Raw genomic sequence first — 7,552 nt, 5'->3', positions numbered from 1 at the left:
ACCCATGACTTAGCCCAGTGGGGAGTTAGTCGGAGGGACCGGGAGAGTGTCATGGCAATGGAGGGGTTTTGTTGGAATGCCGTTGGTCCACCCGAATGGGAATGCGAGGCCATGGGTTCCTTGGTGTGGGTAGAGTGCGCTACCTCTGCAGAGTGTATTAAATCTATCGATAACCGAGTCCACGGTTACGGACACGCTCGAAAGTAGGTCACACCATGGGTCAACGTTTAATAAATCTTGCACACTAATTTAATAACATGGCACTGTTGGATGGTTGGAAAACCATGTTGATGTTGATGACCAAGTTGTTGGTCCGTTTGTGATCCGAGAAAGATCACTGTTTGGTTACGAGGTAACCCGTTTGATGACCAAGTTGTTGGTCCGTTTGTGATCCGAGAAAGATCACCGTTTGGTTACGAGGTAACCCGTTTGATGACCATGAGGTTGGTCCGTTTGTGATCCGAGAAAGATCATCGTTTGGTTATGTGGTAACCTATTGGTAAGCAAGTCCGTGGGACTTGAGGCACGAGAATTCATTCACTGCATCCATAGTATGATTTTGCATTGATGATTGAATTGGTTAATATCATGATATTGTTTGTCATTATGTTTATGTTGTTGTGAGCTTACAAGTACATTCAATGTACTAACCTGATGTGTCATGCCAGAGTTCAGGAAAGGTTCGTTGGAACGGAGTGCTGTTCGAGTCTAGATCGTGTTCACATTGGTGTCCCTGTGCTATGGAGTCCCGCTTCATCGTCGTAACGCTGCCGCGTACTTGTCATGATCGAGGCCCCCTTATGTTCATTAAATAATGTACATATTGTTCAGCCGCACTGTGGGTGCCTCTTGGCCTCCTAACTTGTTGTAATATGAACCATGTTCTGCTAGCATCAATAAAGCGGTTGTTTTCTGTACCAAGATGTTCTGTGTTGCCAGAAGACATGGTCTCTGGGCTGGCAATGCAAGGTAAACCGGTTGCTCTGAGCCGGGGTGCCACAAGAGAGTAGGATTGTATTGGAATGAACAAGGGGGTTCGCTTGCCTGGTAGATCAACAGGGGGCACTGCTCCACAGACAAGTACTCTGGAGCACTCTCCGGAGCAGGACCTATCAAGAAGAAACGGTGTCGACAATCAATATACAAGCATATGCAACAATATGATGCATGAACATGGCATTAATATGTGATGTTGCTTGAACTAATGCAAATAGCATTCATTTGGGTGAAGTCCATTTGAGCCAAAGATTCAAATGCAACTCCAAAATAAGTCTTTATAAATACCATTTATATGTTTCACTTATACATTAGGTATAAGTTGTTTTGTCATGCATGAAACTAATACATATGGATAGATTGCATTTTTCTGATAATTTTTCATATATAAATTATTTCAATCTGAGCTACGGTTGAATTTCTATGAATTTTTGAAGTTTATAACAATTTCTGGATTTTCCTAATTTATTTTAAAACCAGAAAATGAATAACTGCGACAGCACTGCGTCATGCATGCGTCAGTAGGTCAACGGTGCTGACCAGGTCAAACCTGACATGTGGGGTCCACACGTCAGTGACTCAGGGTTAAACAAATGATTAACTAACACTAACACTAAACTTAACTGAAATTAACCAGAGCCGGGTCCCACTAGTCATTGACCCACACGGGTCAAATATGGGTCAACAGGGGTCAAACCCGGTCAACTCTCCGGCGTTTAGCCGCCGGCGAGGCCGAACACGGCGAAGGGGCGCGGGATCGTCGCTCCGGCGACCAAACATGCGGCGGAGACCACGGGCGAGGAGCTGAGGCTCGTCCGCGTCGGTTGCAGCAAGTGGGAGGGTGCGGGGGTGCCGGAGCTCGCCGGAAACAAGCTCGAAGCGGCGGCCGGAGCTCGCCCAGGTGCGCGCGCGGTGCTATGGTGCACGACAGGAGCTGCGGAGGGTCTCTACGGCCTCCTGGCATCACTAGGAGCACGGTGGCACGCGCGGTTGCAAGCTGCGGTGGCTAGCACGACGGTGGCGACATGGATGGCGGCGAGGTGCTACGGCCCTGGCGGTTAGCTCGGCTACGGCACAAAACAGTAGAACGGAGAGGGTGAAACGGAGCAGGAGCTCACAGTGGACTTGCAGGGCTGCTCGGTGTGGCCGGGGACGCGCTGGAGACGACGGGGCGGTGATGGCGATCTGCGGCGGCGGAAGGTGAAGACGACGACGATGGCGGCTCCTCGGAGCGCTCCATCTTGCGTGGCTCGGTGGAGGGCTTCAGCACGAGGAGGCGGAGCTCGTGGACACGGAGAGAGTGCGAGGGGACGGCAGGGAGCGCGTCGGTGGTGAGCTGCAACGACGGCTGTGCTTGGTCGCAGAGAGAGGGAGAGATCCAGGGGAGGAGGGAGAGCGAGGAGTGAGAGAGGTCCGGGTCGGTGCGTGGCGTCGTGCGGGGCATCCAGGGCGACGAGGGGAAGGCCAGGCAGGAGGTGGCGCACATGCGCGCGGGCGGCGGGCGCGTGCCCATCGTCCTCCTGGCGCCAGGAGGACGACGACTGGCATCGCCAGTCAGCTGGGCCGGCCTGCTAGGCCGCTGGACCAGGCCAGGCTGCACAGTGTCGGCTGCATAGGTAAGTTTCTTCTTTTGTTTTCTTTTCTATTTTCTGACATTTGTTTCTGTTTTTTAAATAATACTAAACTAAATTATTTTCTTATGCCAATTTTTGTAAGAGCTAATTGTATTATTCCAGAGCTCCTCAGCAACTAACATAATTTTTGGACATATATTATATACTACTCCCTCCGTTCCTAAATATAAGTCTTTGTAGAGATTTCACTATGGACCACATACGGATGTATATGGATGCATTTTAGAGTGTAGTTCATTCATTTTACTCCGTATGTGGTTCATAGTGGAGTGTCTCCAAAGACTTATTTAGGAACGGAGGGAGTAGAAGTTTAGGCGCGCTTTGCCGCGCCGTTTTTTCTAACCATTAGACAGTGATGACGCTATCATTCAGATAAAAATGACAATTCCAAATTCCAAATGACACTGCAGGGACGTCCGATCTATTTACCTAAGCTATCCTAGTTGATTTGAATCCTTGAAACACCATCCTAATCCATTGGATTATTCATATTAGTGGATTATACAGTGGAGTTCTTCTCCATGTTCTATCCGCAGATTTGTGTCTTCCTGAAACATCCAAAAATAACAAAAAGCAAAGGTACTATGAAGTAAATTAAATTGCAATGCTGAGGTGATGAATAGGTGTCTTACTAAATCATGAACCCTAGTTTTCAATGAACCCAAATACTTTGAAATGTACAATCAAGTGTTGTTGAAAGTGAATGGTATAACAAGCATCAACACTATTAGCTGCTTAGCACCAGAAGTAGCATCTATGCATCAGGTGTAAAAGTTTGCCAATACCATATGAGACTTGTAACCCAAAATGCAGTGTTCAACCTCTCATATTACAAACCCACATGAAGCTAAAAAATATCATTCTCCAAAAGAAATTAAACAGTTCTTTTACTCAGAATTTTGTAGTCACCAACAAGCATTCACTGTCTGAATTTTGCATTCACCAAAAAGAATAAACTTCTTTCTGAATTTTGTAGTACCGTTTTGAGGCTCGATTGGCACTGAAATTGGCAAGAGAGGTCATCTAAAAATAACAAAGCTCCATGGCCGCATTAGTGGTCATCTAATAATCCACATGTCGTAGTCGTTGGGTGATCGTGATTTTGTCAAAATGCGCTGGTCTTGGGTTATGGTCGAAGGACCTCCAGGCCGGCTCTGCCTGCAGACTTGCGAAGGGTTCGACGATGCAGTGACTGTACAGAGATTGTTTACCACGGATGCACATGTTGGGATGTTATTCCTGGCAGAGGAACGACCAGGATCTAGGTAAACAAGCCTCATCGCAGGAGAGCACCACTCGTCGCAAGCTGGGGAGAACTTGGTGCGCCTGTTGAGGGGGAGCTTCACACCCTAAAGACGATGGCCAACCCACATGGATCTCTGCCTGAGGCAACCATCGCTGGGATGTCGTGGCCACCGCTAGTGTGTCTCCATCAGAGCTTGCCAGGTGGTGCCACCTATCACATATATACAGCCAACTACATGCAAATCCCATAGATCACAAATAGGAGAGGATGAAACCTGCACAAAAGCACATTTAATAATAATTCCACCAGTTACCGACTGAAGCTGCACGTTGGGGCTACATTATTCACTATAAATAACTTTGCACAACGACCCTAGGACTTCTTTACCAATGCTACAATCTAGTCAAAACTTACACAGTTGAAGCGTAACAGGGGAGAAAATAAAATTTCATCTCCTCAACCTGAGCTATTTCTGTCACACATTTTTTTTCTAGAATTCAGTGGAGTAGTTACACTGACTAAAGAAGCATCATTTCAATTTCACAGTTTTTCTCCAAACTTATGCCAAGTAAAAGTGTAAAACACAAATATTCTCTGGGAATATATATCAGAATATATAACATGAAGAAAATTTGATTTTATGCCTTAGTATTATTTCATAGTGACATCTCAGAAATTAAAGCTGGATCCAAACCTCTCTCTAGGTGAAGTGAAAGACGGGTAGAGGAAGCATTACTGTAATAGGCTGTTGCCAATTCCTGCAAGCAAAACCAATTCTAAATTGATAGATTTTCTTAATCAACTATATAAACAGCAAAAATTAGAAATAATTATGCTCTTGCAATCTACCCAGATCAATGCTTCGATAAAGTGTAAAATAGTTGGTTCTCACTAAATGATGAGTCACCTTGACAGTTAATGTCCTAAATAAAAGTTACTTCTGAAAGCACTGTCAATTAGCAAAATAACATACAGTCTGTCCTTCATATATTCTTGAGAAGAGTTATTTTATTAGAACACCTTTTATTTCAAAATACTCCCTCCGTCCCATAATATAAGAACATTTTTGACACTACACTAGTCTAAAAAAGTTATTATATTATGGAACGGAGGGAGTAGTTGATAACATCCCGCAGAAAAGTAGTTATTAACAGAAGTTTCTTCTAAAACAAGTAGATTCTTAGCATAAAGCTCTTTTCTCTATTCCAAACAGAGGAATATACTGGAACATGTGTAACACATTTTTTTATAGAAGGCTCTTTTACTGAGTGTAGCCTAGTTCAATGGAAAAAATCCAATCATCTACTTACTTAACGATGTCACTCATGCTTGACCTTCCTGCATGAAATTAAATATTTCAATAACCTTATACCGAAATCTGCAGTAGCTGAACAACATCTTCATACAAGAGATCCTGTTGGTTCCCTATTGTTGCTTGCTGCTCCTATCAGCTCACTCCAGATATAACATGGAGCTACCCATTGAAGATCGTAATATATTTATCTGAAATAGAAAAGGTTGAAAATGTAACAACAAACTATCGTGTCTCATAAAGATTCATAATTTGAAAGCCACGGAAATTGAACCCAATGCTCCAAAGAAGTATTGCAAAAAAATAGTACAAAAAGAGACCATTGTCAATTTGTTCTCTATACACAGATGTCATTATTTTTTCAGTTCACGGCTTCTGGCCACTAAGATACTACTCAAAGACCAGTAGTAAACAATATACAGTGCAACTCAAAGAGTAGGAGGGGGAAGTCCATGAAAGTCCATGGCTCGAGTGTTGAGTCCGAGCCTCCGAGGCAGCCGAGAAGAACCCCTTGCCAGGCTGCCACACATGTTCTTCAGAATTTAAAATCCTATGGCAAGATTAATACAGATTACATCTACTACTTCTTCCAGTGGACACAAAAGGTGTATGCAGATTAACTCCTTCGGGAACATCTAGAAATTCAATGAGCTCACCGCAAATCCATATAGCTTGTCCGACCAAATAAGTACAGGCCTCATGATTTTGCTCACAAGTAAGATCTACTTTTCTGAAATTAGCTTGGAGAAAACAATATAACCAGACTGAGAGATTGGGAAACAAGAGAACCGAGTAGGTGGGGTGGGGAGGGGATACAGACCATAGTGGGCTTGAGGAAGGGTGGCTGACGTGCCTGTCCAGTGCCACCACAGCGTGTACATCCTGACGGCAGCGCGGCACACGGTGAGGGCCTTGGCGGCCTCTTGCAGCTCCCACACCGCCCGCTCCTTTAGGTCGTGAAGCTCCCACTATCCATCCGCCTAACCTGCCCAGCCCCATAGCCCTTACTGTAGAAACCGACCTGGGATGGGCGATGGAGCAGTGGATGGGACTCCGGGGGTATGAGGAGAAAGGCCGCAAGCAATCTCAGGGTGCCTCACAGATCTGGCTGGAGGAAATAGCGGGCAAGGTGGTGTAGCCGGAGAGGATATGTGCGGTGGCAGCCGGGGTTGGGTGGCCGACGAGCGCTAGGCGGGTCGCGGGCTCAAGGGCATGCAAAGTCAAAGGGCATATATATATATATACTAGCAAAACATGCCCGTGCGTTGCAACAGGAAAAAAATATCCATCCATCATGCTCACACTTGACAACATCGGCGAATCCTTTGAAATCTTTCACGATGCCACACAACAAACAACATGATAAGTGGTGTTTCGCAAAAAGCATAAGATTGGATGATTTTTGAATACTCAAGATGTTTCAAATTTATTTAACAACATAAATATCAATGGTAAACCGACATTTCCAAAATACCACATGTAAAGAAGATATTAATTAAGGTTGTGTCGTAAACAAAATTTTAGAAATAATTAATATAATAGCATATTTAAAATCTGCATGATTTTTTGAGAGATTTCCATATATGACATGTTAGATTTTGGGTTTGAAAGTTATGAGTTAAAAAAAATTGAATGTGCCCGAAAATAGAAAAAATAAAAATAAAGTGGCTGGGCCAAAACTGAAACATCATGTGGCCCATCTGCTAAATAGGAGAGAATGGAGAAGGAGAAGATTTTTTGAGAGATTTCCATATATGACATGTTAGATTTTGGGTTTGAAAGTTATGAGTTAAAAAAAATTGAATGTGCCCGAAAATAGAAAAAATAAAAATAAAGTGGCTGGGCCAAAACTGAAACATCATGTGGCCCATCTGCTAAATAGGAGAGAATGGAGAAGGAGAAGATTTCTCGAAAAAACAAAAAGGAGAAGGAGAAAGAAGTGAAAAGGAGAGAACCAGGAATCGAACCCGGGTCTCAGGTATGGAGACGTGAGGCTAATACCACCACGCCACCCTACCTCGCGTTATGAATGATATGGGCTTACCTTAAATAAACATAAGCCATCCGCGATTTAAGTGAACCGTTTTTTCCCACTTACCGGTGGCATGGTGGGTAATTATTTACAACTCCAAGGGTAATTTTAGTGACGTACGACCAGAAGCACTATTTGCTTTATTAGTAGGGAAAGATATATACACTAATAAACCAGGTATGGCTTCTGGTCGTCCGTCGTGGAGGTTTTGCAAAAAAGTCCCCGCGTTTCTTCAAAATCAACCCGCAGTCCTATTATTACATTCGAGCCGAATCGGTGCGGGTGAGAAAAAAGAACGACCCGAGACCCACGACCTTACTTTCCGTCTCCAC

At 44.2% G+C, this 7,552-nt stretch overlaps 1 long non-coding RNA gene across 3 annotated transcripts; it reads right to left on the bottom strand.

The window, feature by feature from the left end:
- Positions 1 to 3,413: 3,413 nt before the first annotated feature.
- Positions 3,414 to 6,378, bottom strand: LOC119365409. Of its 3 annotated transcripts, none has more exons than XR_005175517.1 (3): positions 6,009 to 6,378; positions 4,571 to 5,379; positions 3,414 to 4,150 (listed from the first exon to the last, which is right to left on the bottom strand). It is a non-coding gene; the product is annotated as an uncharacterized LOC119365409 (long non-coding RNA). The 3 variants fall into 3 exon arrangements; XR_005175516.1 differs by having other exon boundaries at positions 3,416 to 4,150; positions 4,571 to 4,634; positions 5,187 to 6,378; XR_005175518.1 differs by having other exon boundaries at positions 3,416 to 4,150; positions 4,571 to 4,634; positions 5,249 to 6,378.
- Positions 6,379 to 7,552: the final 1,174 nt, after the last annotated feature.

Source organism: Triticum dicoccoides, chromosome 2B (genome assembly GCF_002162155.2).
Source record: "Triticum dicoccoides isolate Atlit2015 ecotype Zavitan chromosome 2B, WEW_v2.0, whole genome shotgun sequence".
Taxonomy (NCBI): Eukaryota; Viridiplantae; Streptophyta; class Magnoliopsida; order Poales; family Poaceae; genus Triticum; species Triticum dicoccoides.
Note: the sequence above shows the minus strand (reverse complement) of the source record. Positions and strands in the feature narration are given on the sequence as shown.